Genomic DNA, 24,266 nt, shown 5'->3' on the forward strand with positions numbered 1-24,266 from the left:
ACTGCAAGTAGGTGTGAATGTCCAGCCATAATTACTCACAAACCGGTAAGAAAAGGTAGTATTGCCAGACCATACATTATCAAAACAGGGAGCGGAGGTGGTTCAGCTGCAAGGTGTGAATGTCTGACTAAAGTTTATAAAAAGCGGGTAAGACAAGGTGCGAATGCCTGACAATGTATGATCAAATGAGGGAGCGGAGGTTTTCGGCTGCAAGGTCTGAATGTACAACCATAATTTGTAAAAACCGGGGAAGAAAAGGCTCGAAAGCCCGACTATACACCATCAAAAGCGGGAGCGGAGGTGTTCGGCTGCAAGTAGGTGTGAATGTTCGACCATAATTTGTAAAAAGCGGGTAAGAAAAGGTTTGAATGCCCGACTATATATTAACAAAAGCAGGAGGAGAGGTCTTCGGATAAGAGTGGGTGAGAATTTCCAACCATAATCAATAAAATGCGGTGAAAAAAAAGGTGTGAATACCCCATAGAACACTAAAAGGTGGAGCAGAAGTGTTCGGCTGCAAGAAGGTGTGACTGTTCGACTATATTTAGTGAAAAGCAGGTGAAGCAAGGTCTGAATGCCCAACCTTACATCATCAAAAACGAGATCAGAGGTGTTTGGCTGCAAGAAGGCCATAGTTTGCCAAAAGCGGGTAAGCTGCGAATGACCGACTAAATATCAACAAAAGTGGGGGCGGAGGTCTTCGGATGCAAGTGGGTGTGAATATCCCACCATACAAGTATGGTGGAGAGGAAGCTGTGAATGGCCGACCATAGTAAAAAGCGGGTGAGAAAAGGTGCGAATGTCCAATCATACATGATCAAAACAGGGAGCGGAGGTGTTTGGCTGCGACAAGGTGTGTATGTCCACCCATAATTAATGAAAAGCGGGCAACAAGTAGGTTTGAATACCCATCATCAAAAGCAGGAGTGGATGTGTTCGGCTACAAGAAGGTTTGAATGTCTGACCATAGTTTGTAAAAAGCGAGTAAGAAAAGGTTCGAGTGCCCGAACATACACCATCAAAAGAGGGAGCGGAGGTGTTCCGCTGTAAGACGGTGTGAATGTCCAACAATAGTTGGTAAAAAGCGGGTAAGAAAAGGTTAAAATACCCGACTGCACACAATCAATAGCGGGAGCGGAGTTGTTCGGCTACAAGAAGGTGTGAAAGTCCGACCATGGTTTGTAAAAAGCGGGTAAGAAAAGGTGCGAATGCCCGACAATGTATGATCAAAAGAGGGAGTGGAGGTTTTCGGCTGCAAGAAGGTCTGAATGTCCAACCATAATTTGTAAAAACCGGGGAAGAAAAGGCTCGAAAGCCCGACTATACACCATCAAAAGTGGGAGCGGAGGTGTTCAGCTTCAAGACGGTATTCAGCTTCAAGACGGTCTGAATGTCCATCAATAATTGCTAGAAAACATGAAAGAAAATTTTCAAATATCAAACTGCACATGATCATAAGCAGGAGAGGAGGTGTTCAGCTGCAAGAAGGTGTGAATGTCTACCCATAATTACTGAAAAATGGGTAAGAAAAAGTGCGAATGCCTAACCATACATCATCAAAAGAGGGAGCGGAGGTGTTCCGCTGTAAGACGGTGTGAATGTCCGACCATAGATGGTAAAAAGCGGGTAAGAAAAGGTTAAATTACCCGACTGTACACAATCAAAAGAGGGAGCGGAGTTGTTCAGCTAAGAGAAGGTGTGAAAGTCCGACCTTGGTTTGTAAAAAGCGGGTAAGAAAAGATTCGTATGCCCGAATATACACCATCAAAAGCGGAAGCGGAGGTGTTCGGCTGCAAGATATTGTGAACGTCCGACCAAAGTTTGTAAAAAGCAGTTAAGAAAAGGTTTGAATATCCAACCATACATAATCAAAAGCGGGAGCAGAGCTGTTCGACTGCAAGTAGGTGTGAATGTCCAACCATAATTGCTGAAGAATGTGTTAGAAAAGGTAAGAATGCTGGACTATACATCATCAAAAGCGGTAGAGGTGGTGTTCGGCTGCAAAAAGGTGTGACTGTTCGACTAAAGTTTGTAAAAAGTGGGTAAGACAAGGTGCGAATGCCTGACAATGTATGATCAAAAGCGGGAGCGGAGGTGTTCAGCTGCAAGAAGATCTACATGTCCATCAATAATTGCTAGAAAACATGAAAGAAACTTTTCGAAAATCAAACCGCACATGATCATAAGTGGGAGAGGAGGTGTTCAGCTGCAAGGTGTGAATGTCCACCCATAATTCCTGAAAAATGGGCAAAAAAAGGTGTGAATGCCCAACCATACATCATCAAAAGCAGGAGTGGAAGTGTTCGGCTACAAGAAGGTGTGAACGTCCAACCAAAATATGTAAAAAGAACTTAAGAAAAGGTTCGAATATCCAACCAAACATAATCAAAAGCGGGAGCAGAGCTGTTCAACTGCAAGTAGGTGTGAATGTCAGATCATAATTTGCAAAAAGCTGATGAGAAAGGGTGAGAATGCCCGACTATACATCATCAAATGCGGGAGCGGAGTTGTTCGGCTGTGAGTAGGTGTGAATCTCCGACCATAATTGCTGAAAAATGTGTTAGAAAAGGTAAAAATGCCGGTCCATACATTATCAAAAGCGAGATAGGTTGTGTTCGGCTGCAAGTAGGTGTGAATGTCCAGCCATAATTACTCACAAACGGGTAAGAAAAGGTAGTATTGCCAGACCATATATGATCAAAACAGGGAGCGGAGGTGTTTCAGCTGCAAGAAGGTTTGAATGTCAAACTAAAGTTCAAATATATTAACAAAAGCGGGAGGAGAGGTCTTCGGATGAAAGTGGTTGAAAATTTCCAACCATAATGTATAAAATGCGGTGAAAAAAAAGGTGTGATAGAACACTAAAAGGTGGAGCGGAAGTGTTCGGCTGCAAGAAGGTGTGAATGTCCGACTATATTTGGTGAAAAGCAGGTGAAGCAAGGTCTGAATGCCCAACCTTACATCATCAAAAGCAAGATCAGAGTTGTTAGGCTGCAAGAAGGCCATAGTTTGCCAAAAGCGGGTAAGGTGCGAATGTCCGACTAAATATCAACAAAATTTGGGGCGGAGGTTTTCGGATGCAAGTGGGTGTGAATATCCCACCATACAAGTATGGTGGAGAGGAAGCTGTGAATAGCCGACCATAGTTTGGAAAAAGCGGGTAAGAAAAGGTTTGAATGCCCGAACATACACCATCAAAAGAGGGAGCGGAGGTGTTCCGCTGTACGAAGGTGTGAATGTCCGACCATACTTGGTAAAAAGCGGGTAAGAAAAGGTTAAAATACCCGACTGTACACAATCAATAGCGGGAGCGGATGTGTTCGGCTACAAGAAGGTGTGACAGTCCGACCATGGTTTGTAAAAAGCGGGTAAGAAAAGGTGCGAATGTCCGACAATGTATGATCAAAAGAGAGAGCGGAGGTTTTCGGATACACGAAGGTTTGAATGTCCTACCATAGTTTGTAAAAAGCGGGTAAGAAAAGGTTCGAATGCCCGACTATACACCATAAAAAGCGGGAGCGGAGGTGTTCCGCTGTAAGACGGTGTGAATGTCCGACGATAGTTGGTAAAAAGCGGGTAAGAAAAGGTTAAAATACCCGACTGTACACAATCAATAGCGGGAGCGGAGTTGTTCAGCTAAGAGAAGGTGTGAAAGTCCGACCATGGTTTGTAAAAAGCAGTTAAGAAAAGGTTCGAATATCCAACCAAACATAATCAAAAGCGGGAGCAGAGCTGTTCGACTGCAAGTAGGTGTGAATGTCCAGCCATAATTACTCACAAACGGGGGAAGAAAAGGTAGTATTGCCAGACCATACATGATCAAAACAGGTAGCGGAGGTTTGCTGCAAGGTGTTAATGTCTGACTATAGTTTGTAAAAAGCGGGTAAGACAAGGTGCGAATGCCCAACAATGTATGATCAAAAGAGAGAGCGGAGGTGTTCGGCTGCAAGGTCTGAATGTCCAACCTAAATTTGTAAAAACCGGGTAAGAAAAGGCTCGAAAGCCCGACTATACATCATCAAAAGCGGGAGCGGAGGTGTTCAGCTGCAAGAAGGTGTGAATGTTCGACTAAAGTTTGTAAAAAGCTGGTAAGACAAGGAGCGATGTCCCGACATTGTATGATCAAAAGCGGGAGCGGAGGTGTCCGGCTGTGAGTAGGTGTGAATGTCCGACCATAATTGCTGAAAAATGTGTTAGAAAAGGTAAGGATACTGGACCATACATCATCAAAAGCGGGAGAGGTGGTGTTCGGCTGCAAGAAGGTGTGAAAGTCCGACAATGGTTTGTAAAAAGCGGGTAAAAAAAGGTTCAAATGCCCGAATATACATCATCAAAAGCGGAAGCGGAGGTGTTCGGATGCAAGAAGGTGTGAACGTCCGACCAAAGTTTGTAAAAAGCAGTGAAAAGCGAGAAAAAGCATTTCGTGAGTTCTGCATGATTTGGGATTTTGCTTATAAAATGCATTACTTCACTCAAACTATGTTAAAACTGATTTGTCCTTCATATTTACCATGTCTAGAAATATTTAAACAAAAAAACAACGTTGTACTTTGCAGTAAAAGAAAGAGCAAATCTAAAGTTTCAGGAATCCGAGTATAAGCCTGCTTTCATGAGTTCTGCACGATTTCGGATTTTGCTATAAAATGAATTGCTTTGCTCAAACCAAGTTAAAACTGCTTTGTCCTTCCATATTCATCAATGTCTAGATCGACTTCAACAAAGAAAAACATTGGACTTTGCAGTAGAAGAAGTTGAAATCCATCTACACATTGATAAATATGAAGGACAAAGCAGTTCCCACTTGCCCATAAGAAAATAAGCTTATTCTCGAATTCCTGATCCTTCAGTGTTGCTCTTTCTTCTACTGCAAAATACAATGTTGTTCTTTGTTGAAGTCGATCTAGACATTGATAAATATGAAGGAAAAAGCAGTTTTAACTTGGTTTGAGTGAATTAATTCATTTTATACATAAAATCCGAAATCGTGCAGAACTCATGAATATAAGCTTATTCTCGGATTCCTAAAACTTTTGATTGGCTCTTTCTTTTACTGCAAAGTACAACGTTGTTTTTTTTGTTTAAATATATCGAGACATTGATAAATATGAAGGTAAAAGCCGTTTTAACATAGTTTGAGTGAAGGAATTGATTTTATAGATAAAATCCCAAATCATGCAGAACTCCTCAAAAGGGGCGTATGGCTTAATCACAAGTGTGGTTCTTTCTCATTCAGGGTAGTATGAGGAAGTTTATGCTTGAAATATATGTAGAAATGGGTACATATGAAGGACAAAGCAGTGTTAACTTAGTTTGAGTGAAGGAATTCATTTTATACATAAAATCCCAAATCATGCAGAACGTATGAAAAGAAGCTTATTCTCGGATTCCTGATCCTTCAGTTTTGCTCTTTCTTCTACTGCAAAATACAATGTTGTTCTTTGTTGAAGTCGATCTAGACATTGATGAATATGAAGGAAAAAGCAGTTTTAACTTGGTTTGAGTGAATGAATTCATTTTATACATAAAATCCGAAATCGTGCAGAACTCATGAAAATAAGCTTATTCTCGGATTCCGAAAACTTTTGATTTGCACTTTCTTTTACTGCAAAGTACAACGTTGTTTTTTGTTGAAATCTATCTAGACATTGATTACATTCACACCTACTTGCAGTCGAACACCTTCTCATCCACTTATGATCATGTGCGGTTGGGCTTTCGCACCTTTTCTTACCCATTTTTCAGTAATTATGGGTGGACATTCAGACCTTCTTGCAGCCGAAAACCTCCGCTCCTCTTTTGATCATACATTGTCGGGCATTCACACCTTGTCTTACCCGCTTTTTACAAACTTTAGTCGGACATTCAAACCTTCTTGCAGCTGAACCACCTCCGCTCCCTGTTTTGATCATATATGGTCTGGCAATAGTACCTTTTCTTACCCGTTTGTGAGTAATTATGGCTGGACATTCACACCTTCTTGCAGCTGAACACAACCTCTCCTGCTTTTGATGATATATGGGCCGGCCTTCTTACCTTTTCTAACACATTTTTCAGCAATTATGGTCGGACATTCACACCTACTCACAGACGAACACCTCCGCTCCCACATTTGATAGTGTATAGTCGGGCATTCTCACCCTTTCTCATCAGCTTTTTGCAAATTATGATCTGATATTCACACCTACTTGAAGTCGAACAGCTCTGCTCCCGCTTTTGATTAAGTTTGGTTGGATATTCGAACCTTTTCTTAATGCTTTTTACAAACTTTGGTCGGACGTTCACACCGTCTTGCAGCCGAACACCTCCGCTTCCGCTTTTGATGGTGTATAGTCGGGCATTCGAGCCTTTTCTTACCCACCTATTACTTACTATGGTTGTACATTCAAACCTTCTTGTAGCCGAACACATCCGCTCCTGCTTTCGATGATGTATGATTTGGCATTCGCACCTTTTCTTACCCATTTTTCAGTAATTATTGGTCGGACATTCAGACCTTCTTGCACCTGAACACCTCTGCTCCCGCTTTTGATGGTGTCTAGTCGGGCTTTCGAGCCTTTTCTTCCCCGATTTTTACAAATTATGGTTGGACATTCAGACCTTGCAGCCGAAAACCTCCGCTCCCTCTTTTGATCATACATTGTCGGGCATTCGCCCCTTGTCTTACACGGTTTTTACAAACTTTAGTCAGACATTCACACCTTGCAGCTGAACCACCTCCATTTCCTGTTTTGATCATGTGTGGTCTGGAAATACTACCTTTTCTTCCCCCGTTTGTGAGTAATTATGGATGGACATTCACACCTACTTGCAGCCGAAAAACCACCTCTCCCGCTTTTGATGATGTATTGTCCGGCATTCTAGTCTTTTCTATCACATTTTTCAACAATTATGATCTGACATTCACACCTACTTGCAGTCGAACAGCTCTGCTCCCGCTTTTGATTATGTTCGGTTGGATATTCAAACCTTTTCTTAACTGCTTTTTACAAACTTTGGTCGGACGTTCACACCTTCTTGCAGCCGAACACCCCCGCTTCCGCTTTTGATGGTATATATTCGGGTATTCGAACCTTCTCTTACCCGCTTTTTACAAACCATGGTTGGACTTTCATACCTACTTGTAGCTGAACAACTCCACTCCTGCTTTTGATGATTTATGGTTGGACATTCGAATCTTTTCCTACCCATTTTTCAGTAATTATAGGTGGATATTCACATCTTCTTGCAGCTGAACACCTCCTCTCCCGCTAATGATCATGTAAGGTTTGATATTCGAAAATTTTCTTTCATGTTTTAAAGCAATTATTAATGGACATTCACACCTACTTGTAGCCGAACACCACCTCTCCCGCTTTTGATGATGTATGGACCGGCATTCTTACCTTTTCTAACACATTTTTCAGCAATTATGGTTGGAGAATCACACTACTCACAGACCGAACAACTCCGCTACCGCATTTGATGGTGTATAGTCGGGATTTCTCACCCTTTTTCATCAGCTTTTTCTTTTCTTTTCTTTTCTTTTCTTTTCTTTACCTTTTCTTAACTGCTTTTTTACAAACTTTGGTCGGACGTTCACACCTTCTGCAGCCGAACACTTACACTTCCGGTTTTGATAGTGTATATTCGGGGCATACGAACCTTTTCTTACCCGCTTTTTACAAACCATGGTCGGACTTTCACACCTTCTCTTAGCTGAACAACTCCGCTCCCTCTTTTGATTGGTGTACAGTCGGGTATTTTAACCTTTTCTTACCCGCTTTTTACCAACTATGATCGGACATTCACACCGTCTTACAGCGGAACACCTCCGCTCCTCTTTTGATGGTGTATGTTCGGGCATTCGAACCTTTTCTTACCCGCTTTTTACAACCAGGGTTGGACTTTCACACCGTCTTACAGCGGAACACCTCCTCTCCCGCTTATGATCATGTACGGTTTGATATCGAAAATATACTTTCTTGTTTTAAAGCAATTATTGATGGACATTCAAACCTTCTTTTTGATGGTGTATAGTCGGGCTTTCGAGCCTTTTCTTCCCGGTTTTTACAAACCATGGTCGGACTTTCACACCTTCTTGTAGCCGAACAACTCGCTCCTGCTATTGATTGTGTACAGTCGGGTATTTTAACCTTTTCCTTACCCGCTTTTTACCAACTATGGTCGGACATTCACACCGTCTTACAGCGGAACACCTCTGCTCCCGCTTTTGATGGTGTATAGTCGGGCATTCGAACCTTTTCTAACCCGCTTTTTACAAACTATGGTTGGACTTTCACACCTTCTTGTAGCCGAACACATCCGCTCCCGCTATTGATTGTGTACAGTCGGGTATTCAAACCTTTTCTTACCCGCTTTTTCCAAACTATGGTCGGCTATTCACAGCTTCCTCTCCACCATACTTGTATGGTTGGATATTCACACCACTTGCATCCGAAGACCTCTGCCCCAAATTTTTTGATATTTAGTCGGACATTCGCACCTTACCCGCTTTTGGCAAACTATGGCCTTCTTGCAGCCAAACACCTCTGATCTCGCATTTGATGATGTAAGGTTTGGCATTCAGACCTTGCTTCACCTGCTTTTCACCAAATATAGTCGGACATTCACACCTTCTTGCAGCCGAACACTTCCGCTCCACTGTTAGTGTTCTATCACACCTTTTTTTCACCGCATTTTATACATTATGGTCGGAAATTTTGACATCTGCCTTACATATAACGGATTAGCGGTTTAGCAGTTTTAATTTAGTTTGAGTGAAGGAATTCATTTTATAGCAAAATCCGAAATCGTGAAGAACTCATGAAAGTAAGCTTATTCTCGGATTCCTGAAACTTTAGATTTGCTATTTCTTTTACTGCAAAGTACAACGTTGGTTTTTTTGTTTAAATCTTTCAAGACATGGTAAATATGAAGGACAAAGCAGTTTTAACATAGTTTGAGTGAAGGAATTCATTTTATTGATAAAATCCCAAGAGTCTGCTGAGAAAAGAGAGTGAATGCGAAGTAGACTTTAACACGGCTCTGGGAGCGAGCCGAGTGCGGGCTTACCGGGAGAATTGCTTGAAAGAAACGCGACACCGAATGAGCGGTCAGAACAAAGCCTCAATACGGTTTTCCCGTGGTGTTTTTGTTGCTGCCTTGTCTTTTGCACAGAGTAAAAGACAAGGCAGCCATCGAATAGGGCCCGATTGTTCCTACTTGGTCAGCCGAGGAGCAAGGGGGGGGGGGGGGGGGGGGGGGGGGGGTTGGGCAAGCGTCTCAACCAAGCAAAGCTCACCATGGGGAAGGTTGCTATGCCAACTAGCCTGATGCCCTGCTCCCGCAGTGACGGATAATCGTACTCTGGTTTCTCTTCATAACGTACAAGTCTTTCGCCTTTTACTAAAGACTTCTGTGGAGAGCAGCACTAATGAGTTGTTTCTATTTTTGGCAGGCTTTACCTTTGCGGGTGAAGCCCTTTCTGTCTGTGCAAAAGAAATCTTGTTACTGTGCAGAGTGACTTCTCTGAGTAGAGTCGCCTTACTTGTTGAGACTGTGCCGATGTTCGAAGCTGGAGTGCAAAGTTGTTGCTTGAATGGTGCTTGCTGGAGCATGCGGGAGTGCAAAGTTATACCATTTAAAAGGGCTGAAGAGTGCTCAGTGCAGCGGGTGGGCGGAGGTGCAACGTGACACTCTGGCCACCTATGGCCATAAAAAGAACACTGCTACAAGTGCGCATTGTGCCAGCAAGGGCCCTCGGACCTGAAACAGTGGACAGTTATCGCTTCTCGGCCTTTTGGCTAAGATCAAGTGTAGTATCTGTTCTTATCAGTTTAATATGTCCTCTATACGAGGACAACATATTAAATGGATTTTTAAGAATAGGAGTTGAAAAAGAAGCTTGCTCCGTTCACTCCAAGCCTCGACCCGGTACTGCAGTGCCGCTGGGAACGGTGCGCTCTCCTCTGCTCTTGTGAAAAAGCAAACAGCGGTGCAGGATGGAAGTTTCAGGGAGCCCAAGATGAAACTTTCTTTTAATCTGCTGAGAAAAGAGAGTGAATGTGAAGTGGACTTTAACACGGCTCTGGGAGCGAGCCGAGTGCGGGTTAACCGGGAGAATTGCTTGAAAGAAACGCGACACCGAATGAGTGGTCAGAACAAAGCCTCAATACGGTGTTCCCGTGGTGTTTGTGGCTGCCTTGTCTTTTGCACAGAGTAAAAGACAAGGCAGCCATCGAATAGATTGTTTCTACTTGGTCAGCCGAGGAGCGGGGGGGGGGGGGGGGGGGCACAGCGTCTCAACCAAGCAAAGCTCACCAAGTAGGAACAATCGGGCCCTTTTCGATGGCTGCAACACCTGAAAGAGATATTGATGCGAGACCCGATCAAATGCTTTTTCAAAGTCTAAATTTAAGATGACAAGCCGGGTGTTTCTGTCTCTAGCGTAATCAATGATGTCTCGAATCAGTACGAGGCTGTCGGTGAGTTGTCTCCCTGAGATGGCACAAGCTTGGTCTGGGTGAATTACCTCCTCTAAAACAGAGGACATCCGTGTCGCTAAAACCTTGCAAAAAAGTTTACAGTCAAAGTTTAAAAGTGTGATGGGCCTCCAATTCTTTAGGTCAGTCTTATCATTTTTTTATAAAGTAGAGTCACTATTCCCACTCTAAAACTGTCAGGCAGTCGGTCGAGTTTTTCAAAATCTTTAAAAACATCTAAAATGTCTGATGATAAAAGGTCCCAATAGGTCAGATAGAATTCTGCAGGAAGCCCGTCTAAACCCGGAGCTCGACTTCTCTTAAAACCTGTTAGGCATTTTTTTAACTCTAAAGCAGTAAAATTCTGTGTCAAGTGTGCATTCTCTTTTACGGTTTTGTCAACGAATTTTAAGATTTCTGCCGATGTTTCCAAGTGCACTGTTTTCTCTTTGTACATGTTACTATAAAAGGTATGTACAGTTTCAATCATCTCTTGTGTGGATTTTGTTAAAAACCCATCTTCTCTTTTTAGATTTTGAATACACTCCTTTTTATTTTCTTAACTTTCTTTCTTTTTCACCTTCCTCAATTTCCTGCTCCCTGCTTCTTACAAAAATTCCTTTACTCTTTATTTCTGCTAAAACTGACATTTCCTTTTTGACATCTTTGATTTCTTCTTTAAAGTCTATGCCACACTGATTTAGTTTAAAGTAGCGCTGTAAGCGTTTATGTAGTCCCATCATACATCTATTCTCTTTCCTTTTTTTACGTTTACCTTGCTGTTTAAAAAAAGTCTGGGTCGTTTCCTTCACCATTTCCCACCATTGTGCATGTGTTTCGTAGAGGTCTTGAAGGGTCTGCCACTCTTTATAACATTCCCTGTACTGACTGACTATGATTTCATCCTCCAACAGGGAACAGTTGAGTTTCCACAGACCACTTCCTACCGTCACACCAGAAGGGGGTGAAAGGGTGCAGGAGAGCATAAGGTGGTCTGAAAAGAAAACAGGGGTTAATCTAACATCAGTGGGTGGGCAATCTCTAGTAAAGAAATAATCAATGCGAGAGGCTCTGGTGCCATCATGACTAAACCAGGTGAAGCCCTCCTCTCTGGGATGCATGGTTTTAAAACAGTCAGTAAGCTTAAAATCCCTGCATATGCCCTGAAGTAAAATCGAAGTCTTATCCACTTTAAAATCTACCCCTGCTCTTTTTCTATCTTTCCTGCTCAAGATACAGTTAAAATCCCCTACTACAACTAAAGGTACTTGCCCTAGCATGTAAAGCTGTATATCTTCTAAAAGGTCATACCTTTCATTTTTTCCATTGAAACCATAAATATTTAAGAGGTTAAAGTCTTGCCCCATAAAATTCAAGTGTGCTAAAAGTGCCCGTCCGTCTCTCACCACTGTGCTACCTTTCACCAGAACATGCGGATTTTTAATTAGAATGGCCACACCATCATTTTTATTTTGATTTGAGCCACTCCATATCGATAAATGGGGCCACATTTCCTCCCATTGTCTATGGTTTTTTTAAAAAGGTAGTCCACATTCTTGTATTAAAAACACATCTGATTTTATGGAGTCTAAGAAGGATAAAATACTCTGGGCTCTTGTCTTTGATTTCACACTTCTCACATTTAGTGTTGAGAAGGTGAGAACCATTAAAAGCATAAAGGAAAGTAGGTATGTCATTTTCGTTTTTCTAAGTTATCAAAACAAATTACACACAGGTTATTTCTTGGGAAACTAGCTCTTCCTTCATTTCTTTAGGTGAAAAGTGAGTAGGGTGATCTATATTTCCTTTTCGGACTCTCGGTGTTGGCCTCTGACGCAATGTTGCATTTAACTTTGAGTCCCTGGGGGTTGATTGCAGAGCTGAAGTTAAAAAGGAGACCTCATTTGGTGAGTCGGAGGGGAAGACTCTAGGTTCTTCCACTGAAGAACTGTCTGAAAGGGACCTAACCCTTCCCCTCTTCTCTGATACCACTGGGGAATCAGAGGCTCAGATGCCGTCCTCTTCGGCTGTTGACCTTCGGGGAGGTGAGTATCTTCACTAGACTCACCTGTCTGCTCTTCCTCCTCATTTAGCGTAGCTCCACCCTCTGCCTGTGAATTCTCACAGACTTCAACACTGAGTGGTAAGGCCTCTACAGGCCCCTCCCCTTTTTGCTCCTCACTTCCAATCCAAGCTTTTGGCGGGAAGTTTGAATTTATTGGGTCAACCTCTTCACTTTGTTCACCAACTGCCACCTTTGGTCCTTCTCTTTGTTGGCTTGACTGTGGCTTTACCGTCTTTAATTTGTTGGCAAAATATTTAGGGCAATCTCTGAAGAGGTGATTTAATTCTCCACAGAGATTACATTTCCTGCCATTTGGACACTCTCCAAAAGTTTGCCCAATTTCTCTGCTCTTCCCACATAACACCTTGGTACAAGCCTCAATCAGGTGCCCATGCTCACCACACTTGCGGCATAACTTGGGCTGCCCCTGGTAGTGGATGTAACCTCGGTTTTCAAGGTGGCCAGAGTGTCGCCCACCCGCTGCACTGAGCACTCTTCAGCCCTTTTAAATGGTATAACTTTGCACTCCCGCACGCTCCAGCAAGCACCATTCAAGCAACAACTTTGCACTCCAGCTTCGAACATCGGCACAGTCGCAACAAGTAAGGCGACTCTACTCAGAGAAGTCACTCTGCACAGTAAGAAGATTTCTTTTGCACAGACAGAAAGGGCTTCACCCGCAAAGGTAAAGCCTGCCAAAAATAGAAACAACTCATTAGTGCTGCTCTCCACAGAAATCTTTAGTAAAAGGCGAAAGACTTGTACGTTATGAAGAGAAACCAGAGTACGATTATCCGTCACTGCGGGAGCAGGGCATCAGGCTAGTTGGCATAGCCACCTTCCCCATGGTGAGCTTTGCTTGGTTGAGACGCTTGCTCCCCCCCTTGCTCCTCGGCTGACCAAGTAGGAACAATCGGGCCCTATTCGATGGCTGCCTTGTCTTTTACTCTGTGCAAAAGACAAGGCAGCAACAAAAACACCACGAGAATCCCGTATTGAGGCTTTGTTCTGATCGCTCATTCGGTGTCGCGTTTCTTTCAAGCAATTCTCCCGGTTAGCCCACACTCGGCTCGCTCCCATAGCCGTGTTAAAGTCTACTTCGCATTCACTCTCTTTTCTCAGCAGACTCTTGGGATTTTATCTATAAAATGAATTCCTTCACTCAAACTATGTTAAAACTGCTTCGTCCTTAATATTTACCATGTCTAGAAAGATTTAAACAAAAAAAACAACGTTGTACTTTGCAGTAAAAGAAAGAGCAAATCTAAAGTTTCAGGAATCCGAGAATAAGCTTACTTTCATGAGTTCTTCACGATTTCGGATTTTGCTATAAAATGAATTCCTTCACTCATACTAAATTAAAACTGCTAAACCGCTAATCTGTTATATGTAAGGCAGATGTCAAATTCACCGAAATAGGATCAAAGGGTATTCGGCCAATCGAGCTGTAGCAGCTTCGGTAAAAGAGTATAAGTTGAAGAGTTTGTGAATAAAGGTGTGCGCACACATAGTGTGCTGTACGAAAATAGGCAGGGAGCAATGCCGGCTGGGGTATATGTTCTTGTATGTTGTCTGACTGTTTGATTTGAATGTGTTGTGTAAGTGTCCTGTTGAATGTTACATGTTTGGGCTTTGACACGCTTCACTGTGGTTGTTAACTGTGTGGTGTGTCCTGAAATGTTATATGTTTGGGCTGTGTGACATGCTTAATGCTTGTCAGTAGCTACCCACTTATTCATATATAGCAACTGACAACATAAGAAGTCCGGACATACTTTGATAGTAGTTGTAGAAGTATCCTTATTGATAATAGATCACTAATTCATAGTGATAGAACAGTAGATGAACAGGTGCTTGCACATGTCTCACGAAAATAAAATGGGTGTATGATTGCTGACGGCAGAGCAATACTGCCAAACTTATGAGTTCTTGTGGCAAACTTGATTCAGTGTCTTGACGTGTATACGCTGTTTCGCTGACTTGATTGTCACAAGAAACAAAGTGTGTTTGATAAGATCCGACCATTTTATTACGGGAGGATCAGTATGTATGGATTCTGATGTGACTGATAAACCCATTCGTATCTTAAGCATAATCTAATACGTGATACAACGCCCTGGCACACGATAAAAAAAAAAAAAGAGAGAGAGCGGTTTTGTGTCCCCACTGTCCATAATGTAGAAAAGAGAGAAAAAAGCCTTTCTGATTTGGTGTGTGTGCTCATAGTGCAGAGTGTAGAGAAAAGAAAGCCGTTTTGGTGTCACGGGTGTTGTGACTTACACACACACATTTCTAAATTGAGAAAGGAAATTATTTTAGAGGAAGCACTAGAGTTTAGATCCCACATTTGTTGATAGGCATTCATTTATTTCTTCACTTCTGATGAAGTTTCAACAATAAACAACAAACTTTGTATTATGAGAAAGAACTTCTTCAGCAATAAGCATCTCTCGACATATGACGAAATACAGATTTTGCTATAAAATTAATTCCTTCTATCAGCCTGACTTAAAACTGTTTGTCCTCCTTATTTATCCACTTCAAATCAAGTTACAACAATTAAAAAAAATTTGTAGTTTGAGAAAGAACAACTTAATCTTCAGCAATCAGTATAAAAAGAGGTGCAAATGCCAACCATACATACCTAAAAGGTGGAGCGGAAGTATTCAGCTGCAAGTAGGTGTGAATGTTCGACCATAATTTGTAAAAAGCGGGTAAGAAAAGGTTCGAATGCCCGACTATATATTAACAAAAGCGGGAGGAGAGGTCTTCGGATGAGAGTGGGTGAGAATTTCCAACCATAATCTATAAAATACGGTGAAAAAAAATATGTGAATGCCTCATAGAACACTAAAAGCGGAAGTGTTCGGCTGCAAGAAGGTGTGAATGTCCGACTATATTTGGTGAAAAGCAGGTGAAGCAAGGTCTGAATGCCCAACCTTACATCATCAAAAGCGAGATCAGAGGTGTTTGGCTGCAAGAAGGCCATAGTTTGCCAAAAGCGGGTAAGGTGCGAATGACCGACTAAATATCAACAAAAGTGGGGGCGGAGGTCTTCGGATGCAAGTGGGTGTGAATATCCCACCATACAAGTATGGTGGAGAGGAAGCTGTGAATGGCCGACCATAGTAAAAGGCGGGTGAGAGAAGGTGCGAATGTCAAACCATACATAATCAAAACAGGGAGCGGAGGTGTTCTGCTGTAAGAAGGTGTGAATGTCCAACCATAGTTGGTAAAAAGCGGGTAAGAAAAGGTTAAAATACCCGACTGTACACAATCAATAGCGGGAGCGGAGTTGTTCGGCTACTAAAAGGTGTGAAAGTCCGACCATGGTTTGTAAAAAGCGGGTAAGAAAAGGTGCAAATGCCCGACAATGTATGATCAAAAGAGGGAGTGGAGGTTTTCGGCTGCAAGAAGGTCTGAATGTCCAACCATAATTTGAAAAAACCGGGGAAGAAAAGGCTCGAAAGCCCGACTATACACCATCAAAAGTGGGAGCGGAGGTGTTCAGCTGCAAGACGGTCTGAATGTCCATCAATAATTGCTAGAAAACATGAAATAAAATTTTCGAATATCAAACTGCACATGATCATAAGCGGGAGAGGAGGTGTTCAGCTGCAAGAAGGTGTGAATCTCTACCCATAATTACTGAAAAATGGGTAAGAAAAGGTGCGAATGCCTAACCATACATCATCAAAAGAGAGAGCGGAGGTGTTCCGATGTAAGACGGTGTGAATGTCCGACCATAGATGGTAAAAAGCGGGTAAGAAAAGGTTAAATTACCCGACTGTACACAATCAAAAGAGGGAGCGGAGTTGTTCAGCTAAGAGAAGGTGTGAAAGTCCGACCTTGGTTTGTAAAAAGCGGGTAAGAAAAGGTTCGTATGCCCGAATATACACCATCAAAAGCGGAAGCTGAGGTGTTCGGCTGCAAGATATTGTGAACGTCCGACCAAAGTTTGTAAAAAGCAGTTAAGAAAAGGTTCGAATATCTAACCAAACATAATCAAAAGCGGGAGCAGAGCTGTTCGACTGGAAGTAGGTGTGAATGTTAGATCATAATTTGCAAAAAGCTGATGAGAAAGGGTGAGAATGCCCGACTATACACCATCAAATGCGGTAGCGGAGTTATTCGGCTGTGAGTAGGTGTGAATCTCCAACCATAATTGCTGAAAAATGTGTTAGAAAAGGTAAAAATGCCGGTCCATACATAATCAAAATCGGGAGAGGTGGTGTTCAGCTGCAAGAAGGTCTAAATGTCCATCAATAATTGCTAGAAAACATGAAAGAAAATTTTCGAAAATCAAACCACACATGATCATAAGTGGGAGAGGAGGTGTTCAGCTGCAAGATATTGTGAACGTCCGACCAAAGTTTGTAAAAAGCAGTTAAGAAAAGGTTCGAATATCTAACCAAACATAATCAAAAGCGGGAGCAGAGCTGTTCGACTGCAAGTAGGTGTGAATGTCAGATCATAATTTGCAAAAAGCTGATGAGAAAGGGTGAGAATGCCCGACTATACACCATCAAATGCGGTAGCGGAGTTGTTCGGCTGTGAGTAGGTGTGAATCTCCAACCAGAATTGCTGAAAAATGTGTTAGAAAAGGTAAGAATGCCGGTCCATACATCATCAAAAGCGAGAGAGGTGGTGTTCGGCTGCAAGTAGGTGTGAATGTCCAGCCATAATTACTCACAAACGGGTAAGAAAAGGTAGTATTGCCAGACCATATATGATCAAAACAGGGAGCGGAGGTGGTTCAGCTGCAAGAAGGTTTGAATGTCAAACTAAAGTTCAAATATATTAACAAAAGCGGGAGGAGAGGTCTTCGGATGAAAGTGGTTGAAAATTTCCAACCATAATGTATAAAATGCGGTGAAAAAAAAGGTGTGATAGAACACTAAAAGGTGGAGCGGAAGTGTTCGGCTGCAAGAAGGTGTGAATGTCCGACTATATTTGGTGAAAAGCAGGTGAAGCAAGGTCTGAATGCCCAACCTTACATCATCAAAAGCAAGATCAGAGTTGTTAGGCTGCAAGAAGGCCATAGTTTGCCAAAAGCGGGTAAGGTGCGAATGTCCGACTAAATATCAACAAAATTTGGGGCGGAGGTTTTCGGATGCAAGTGGGTGTGAATATGGTGGAGAGGAAGCTGTGAATAGCCGACCATAGTTTGGAAAAAGTGGGTAAGAAAAGGTTTGAATGCCCGAACATACACCATCAAAAGAGGGAGCGGAGGTGTTCCGCTGTACGAAGGTGTGAATGTCCGACCATACTTGGTAAAAAGCGGGTAAGAAAAGGTTAAAATACCCGACTGTACACAATCAATAGCGGGAGCGGATGTGTTCGGCTACAAGGTGTGACAGTCCAACCATGGTTTGTAAAAAGCGGGTAAGAAAAGGTGCGAATGTCCGACAATGTATGATCAAAAGAGAGAGCGGAGGTTTTCGGATACACGAAGGTTTGAATGTCCTACCAAAGTTTGTAAAAAGCGGGTAAGAAAAGGTTCGAATGCCCGACTATACACCATAAAAAGCGGGAGCGGAGGTGTTCCGCTGTAAGACGGTGTGAATGTCCGACCATAGTTGGTAAAAAGCGGGTAAGAAAAGGTTAAAATACCCGACTGTACACAATCAATAGCGGGAGCGGAGTTGTTCGGCTACAAGAAGGTGTGAAAGTCCGACCATGGTTTGTAAAAAGCAGTTAAGAAAACGTTCGAATATCCAACCAAACATAATCAAAAGCGGGAGCAGAGCTGTTCGACTGCAAGTAGGTGTGAATGTCCAGCCATAATTACTCACAAACGGAGGAAGAAAAGGTAGTATTGCCAGACCATACATGATCAAAACAGGGAGCGGAGGTTCAGCTGCAAGGTGTTAATGTCTGACTATAGTTTGTAAAAAGCGGGTAAGACAAGGTGCGAATGCCCAACAATGTATGATCAAAAGAGAGAGCGGAGGTGTTCGGCTGCAAGGTCTGAATGTCCAACCATAATTTGTAAAAACCGGGTAAGAAAAGGCTCGAAAGCCCGACTATACATCATCAAAAGCGGGAGCGGAGGTGTTCAGCTGCAAGAAGGTGTGAATGTTCGACTAAAGTTTGTAAAAAGCTGGTAAGACAAGGAGCGATGTCCCGACATTGTATGATCAAAAGCGGGAGCGGAGGTGTCCAGCTGTGAGTAGGTGTGAATGTCCGACCATAATTGCTGAAAAATGTGTTAGAAAAAGGTAAGAATACTGGACCATACATCATCAAAAGCGGGAGAGTTGGTGTTCGGCTGCAAGAAGGTGTGAAAGTCCGACAATGGTTTGTAAAAAGCGGGTAAAAAAAGGTTCAAATGCCCGAATATACATCATCAAAAGCGGAAGCGGAGGTGTTCGGATGCAAGAAGGTGTGAACGTCCGACCAAAGTTTGTAAAAAGCAGTGAAAAGCGAGAAAAAGCATTTCGTGAGTTCTGCATGATTTGGGATTTTGCTTATAAAATGCATTACTTCACTCAAACTATGTTAAAACTGATTTGTCCTTCATATTTACCATGTCTAGAAATATTTAAACAAAAAAACAACGTTGTACTTTGCAGTAAAAGAAAGAGCAAATCTAAAGTTTCAGGAATCCGAGTATAAGCCTGCTTTCATGAGTACTGCACGATTTCGGATTTTGCTATAAAATGAATTGCTTTGCTCAAACCAAGTTAAAACTGCTTTGTCCTTCCATATTCATCAATGTCTAGATCGACTTCAACAAAGAACAACATTGGACTTTGCAGTAGAAGAAGTTGAAATCCATCCACACATATGAAGGACAAAGCAGTTCCCACTTGCCCATAAGAAAATAAGCTTATTCTCGGATTCCTGATCCTTCAGTGTTGCTCTTTCTTCTACTGCAAAATACAATGTTGTTCTTTGTTGAAGTCGATCTAGACATTGATAAATATGAAGGAAAAAGCAGTTTTAACTTGGTTTGAGTGAATTAATTCATTTTATACATAAAATCCGAAATCGTGCAGAACTCATGAAAATAAGCTTATTCTCGGATTCCTAAAACTTTTGATTGGCTCTTTCTTTTACTGCAAAGTACAACGTTGTTTTTTTTGTTTAAATATATCGAGACATTGATAAATATGAAGGTAAAAGCCGTTTTAACATAGTTTGAGTGAAGGAATTCATTTTATACATAAAATCCCAAATCATGCAGAACTCCTCAAAAGGGGCGTATGGCTTAATCACAAGTGTGGTTCTTTCTCATTCAGGGTAGTATGAGGAAGTTTATGCTTGAAATATATGTAGAAATGGGTACATATGAAGGACAAAGCAGTGTTAACTTAGTTTGAGTGAAGGAATTCATTTTATACATAAAATCCCAAATCATGCAGAACGTATGAAAAGAAGCTTATTCTCGGATTCCTGATCCTTCAGTTTTGCTCTTTCTTCTACTGCAAAATACAATGTTGTTCTTTGTTGAAGTCGATCTAGACATTGATAAATATGAAGGAAAAAGCAGTTTTAACTTGGTTTGAGTGAATGAATTCATTTTATACATAAAATCCGAAATCGTGCAGAACTCATGAAAATAAGCTTATTCTCGGATTCCTAAAACTTTTGATTTGCTCTTTCTTTTATTGCAAAGTACGTTGTTTTTTTTGTTTAAATCTATCGAGACATTGATATATATGAAGGTAAAAGCCGTTTTAACATAGTTTGAGTGAAGGAATTAATTTTATAGATAAAATCCCAAATCATGCAGAACTCCTCAAAAGGGAGGTATGGCTTAATCACAAGTGTGGCTCTTTCTCATTCAGGGTAATATGAGGAAGTTTATGCTTGAAATATATGTAGAAATGGGTACATATGAAGGAAAAAGCAGTGTTAACTTAGTTTGCGTGAAGAAATTCATTTTATACATAAAATCCGAAATCGTGCAGAACTCATGAAAATAAGCTTATTCTCGGATTCCTAAAACTTTTGATTTGCACTTTCTTTTACTGCAAAGTACAACGTTGTTTTTTGTTGAAATCTATGTAGACATTGATTACATTCACACCTACTTGCAGTCGAACACCTTCTCATCCACTTATGATCATGTGCGGTTGGGCTTTCGCACCTTTTCTTACCCATTTTTCAGTAATTATGGGTGGACATTCAGACCTTCTTGCAGCCGAAAACCTCCGCTCCTCTTTTGATCATACATTGTCGGGCATTCACACCTTGTCTTACCCGCTTTTTACAAACTTTAGTCGGACATTCAAACCTTCTTGCAGCTGAACCACCTCCGCTCCCTGTTTTGATCATATATGGTCTGGCAATAGTACCTTTTCTTACCCGTTTGTGAGTAATTATGGCTGGACATTAACACCTTCTTGCAGCCGAACACAACCTCTCCCGCTTTTGATGATATATGGTCCGGCCTTCTTACCTTTTCTATCACATTTTTCAGCAATTATGGTCGGACATTCACACCTACTCACAGACGAACACCTCCGCTCCCACATTTGATAGTGTATAGTCGGGCATTCTCACCCTTTCTCATCAGCTTTTTGCAAATTATGATCTGATATTCACACCTACTTTAAGTCGAACAGCTCTGCTCCCGCTTTTGATTATGTTTGGTTGGATATTCGAACATTTTCTTAATGCTTTTTACAAACTTTGGTTGGACGTTCACACCGTCTTGCAGCCGAACACCTCCGCTTCCGCTTTTGATGGTGTATAGTCGGGCATTCGAGCCTTTTCTTACCCACCTATTACTTACTATGGGTGGACATTCAAACCTTCTTGTAGCCGAACACATCCGCTCCTGCTTTTGATGATGTATGATTTGGCATTCGCACCTTTTCTTACCCATTTTTCAATAATTATTGGTCGGACATTCAGAACTTCTTGCACCTGAACACCTCTGCTCCCGCTTTTGATGGTGTATAGTCGGGCTTTCGAGCCTTTTCTTCCCCGATTTTTACAAATTATGGTTGGACATTCAGACCTTGCAGCCGAAAACCTCCGCTCCCTCTTTTGATCATACATTGTCGGACATTCGCCCCTTGTCTTACACGGTTTTTACAAACTTTAGTCAGACATTGACACCTTGCAGCTGAACCACCTCCATTCCCTGTTTTGATCATGTGTGGTCTGGAAATACTACCTTTTCTTCCCCCGTTTGTGAGTAATTATGGCTGGACATTCACACCTACTTGCAGCCGAAAAACCACCTCTCCCGCTTTTGATGATGTATTGTCCGGCATTCTAGTCTTTTCTATCACATTTTTCAGCAATTATGATCTGACATTCACACCTACTTGCAGTCGAACAGCTCTGCTCCCGCTTTTGATTATGTTCGGTTGGATATTCAAACCTTTTCTTAACTGCTTTTTAAAAACTTTGGTCGTACGTTCACACCTTCTTGCAGCCGAACACCCCCGCTTCCGCTTTTGATGGTATATATTCGGGTATTCGAACCTTCTCTTACCCGCTTTTTACAAACTATGGTTGGACTTTCATACCTTCTTGTAGCTGAACAACTCCACTCCTGCTTTTGATGATTTATGGTTGGACATTCGCATCTTTTCCTACCCATTTTTCAGTAATTATAGGTGGATATTCACATCTTCTTGCAGCTCAACACCTCCTCCCCCGCTAATGATCATGTAAGGTTTGATATTCGAAAATTTTCTTTCATGTTTTAAAGCAATTATTAATGGACATTCACACCTACTTGCAGCCGAACACCACCTCTCCCGCTTTTGATGATGTATGGACCGGCATTCTTACCTTTTCTAACACATTTTTCAGCAATTATGGTTGGAGAATCACACCTACTCACAGCCGAACAACTCCGCTACCGCATTTGATGGTGTATAGTCGGGATTTCTCACCCTTTCTCATCAGCTTTTTGCAAATTATTCTCTGACATTCACACCTACTTGCAGTCGAACAGCTCTGCTCCCGCTTTTGATTATGTTTGGTTAGATATTCGAACCTTTTCTTAACTGCTTTTTTACAAACTTTGGTCGGACGTTCACACCTTCTTGCAGCCGAACACCTACACTTCCGGTTTTGATAGTGTATATTCGGGCATACGAACCTTTTCTTACCCGCTTTTTACAAACCATGGTCGGACTTTCACACCTTTTAGTAGCCGAACAACTCCGCTCCCGCTATTGATTGTGTACAGTCGGGTATTTTAACCTTTTCTTACCCGCTTTTTACCAACTATGGTCGGACATTCACACCTTCGTACAGCGGAACACCTCCGCTCCCTCTTTTGATGGTGTATGTTCGGGTATTCAAACCTTTTCTTACCCGCTTTTTCCAAACTATGGTCGGCTATTCACAGCTTCCTCTCCACAATACTTGTATGGTTGGATATTCACACCCACTTGCATCCGAAGACCTCTGCCCCAAATTTTTTTGATATTTAGTCGGACATTCGCACCTTACCCACTTTTGGCAAACTATGGCCTTCTTGCAGCCAAACACCTCTGATCTCGCATTTGATGATGTAAGGTTTGGCATTCAGACCTTGCTTCACCTGCTTTTCACCAAATATAGTCGGACATTCACACCTTCTTGCAGCCGAACACTTCCGCTCCACCTTTTAGTGTTCTATCACACCTTTTTTTCACCGCATTTTATACATTATGGTCGGAAATTTTCAACCACTCTCATCCGAAGACCTCTCCTCCCGCTTTCTTTAATATATTTGAACTTTAGTCGGACATTCAAACCTTCTTGCAGCTGAACCACCTCCGCTCCCTGTTTTAATCATATATGGTCTGGCAATACTACCTTTTCTTACCCGTTTGTGAGTAATTATGGCTGGACATTCACACCTACTTGCAGCCGAACACAACCCCTCTCGCTTTTGATGATGTATGGACCGGCATTTTTACCTTTTCTAACACATTTTTCAGCAATTATGGTCGGAGATTCACACCTACTCACAGCCGAACACAACCCCTCTCGCTTTTGATGATGTATGGACCGGCATTTTTACCTTTTCTAACACATTTTTCAGCAATTATGGTCGGAGATTCACACCTACTCACAGCCGAACAACTCCGCTCCCGCATTTGATGATATATAGTCGGGCATTCTCACCCTTTCTCATCAGCTTTTTGCAAATTATGATCTGACATTCACACCTACTTGCAGTCGAACAGCTCTGCTCCCGCTTTTGATTATGTTTGGTTGGATATTCGAACCTTTTCTTAACTTCTTTTTACATATTTTGGTTGGACGTTCACACCTTCTTGTAGCCGAACACTTCCACTCCTGCTTTTGATGATGTATGGTTGGGCATTCACACCTTTTTTTTGCCCATTTTTCAGGAATTATGGGTGGACATTCACACCTTGCAGCTGAACACCTCCTATCCCACTTATGATCATGTGCGGTTTGATTTTCGAAAAGTTTCTTTCATGTTTTCTAGCAATTATTGATGGACATGTAGACCTTCTTGCAGCTGAACACCACCTCTCCCGATTTTGATGATGTATGGACCGGCATTTTTACCTTTTCTAACACATTTTTCAGCAATTATGGTTGGAGATTCACACCTACTCACAGCCAAACAACTCCGCTACCGCATTTGATGGTGTATAGTCGGGCATTCTCACCCTTTCTCATCAGCTTTTTGCAAATTATGATCTGACATTCACACCTACTTCCAGTCGAACAGCTCTGCTCCCGCTTTTGATTATGTTTGGTTAGATATTCGAACCTTTTCTTAACTGCTTTTTACAAACTTTGGTTGG

General features: G+C 42.0%; 3 non-coding genes across 3 annotated transcripts; 2 read left to right on the plus strand and 1 right to left on the minus strand.

Annotated features, from left to right (window-relative positions):
- The first annotated feature begins 9,340 nt into the window (after positions 1 to 9,340).
- Positions 9,341 to 9,454, plus strand: LOC140285571 (U5 spliceosomal RNA). The gene has a single exon (XR_011910584.1). It is a non-coding gene; the product is annotated as a U5 spliceosomal RNA (small nuclear RNA).
- A 308-nt stretch (positions 9,455 to 9,762) lies between these two features.
- Positions 9,763 to 9,946, plus strand: LOC140285561 (U2 spliceosomal RNA). Its single transcript, XR_011910575.1, has one exon. It is a non-coding gene; the product is annotated as a U2 spliceosomal RNA (small nuclear RNA).
- A 3,253-nt stretch (positions 9,947 to 13,199) lies between these two features.
- Positions 13,200 to 13,313, minus strand: LOC140285577 (U5 spliceosomal RNA). The gene has a single exon (XR_011910590.1). It is a non-coding gene; the product is annotated as a U5 spliceosomal RNA (small nuclear RNA).
- Between the last annotated feature and the right edge of the window lie 10,953 nt (positions 13,314 to 24,266).

Source organism: Leuresthes tenuis, unplaced genomic scaffold, assembly GCF_036924035.1.
Source record: "Leuresthes tenuis unplaced genomic scaffold, fLeuTen1.0.hap1 SCAF_47, whole genome shotgun sequence".
In the NCBI taxonomy this organism is placed as follows: domain Eukaryota; kingdom Metazoa; phylum Chordata; class Actinopteri; order Atheriniformes; family Atherinopsidae; genus Leuresthes; species Leuresthes tenuis.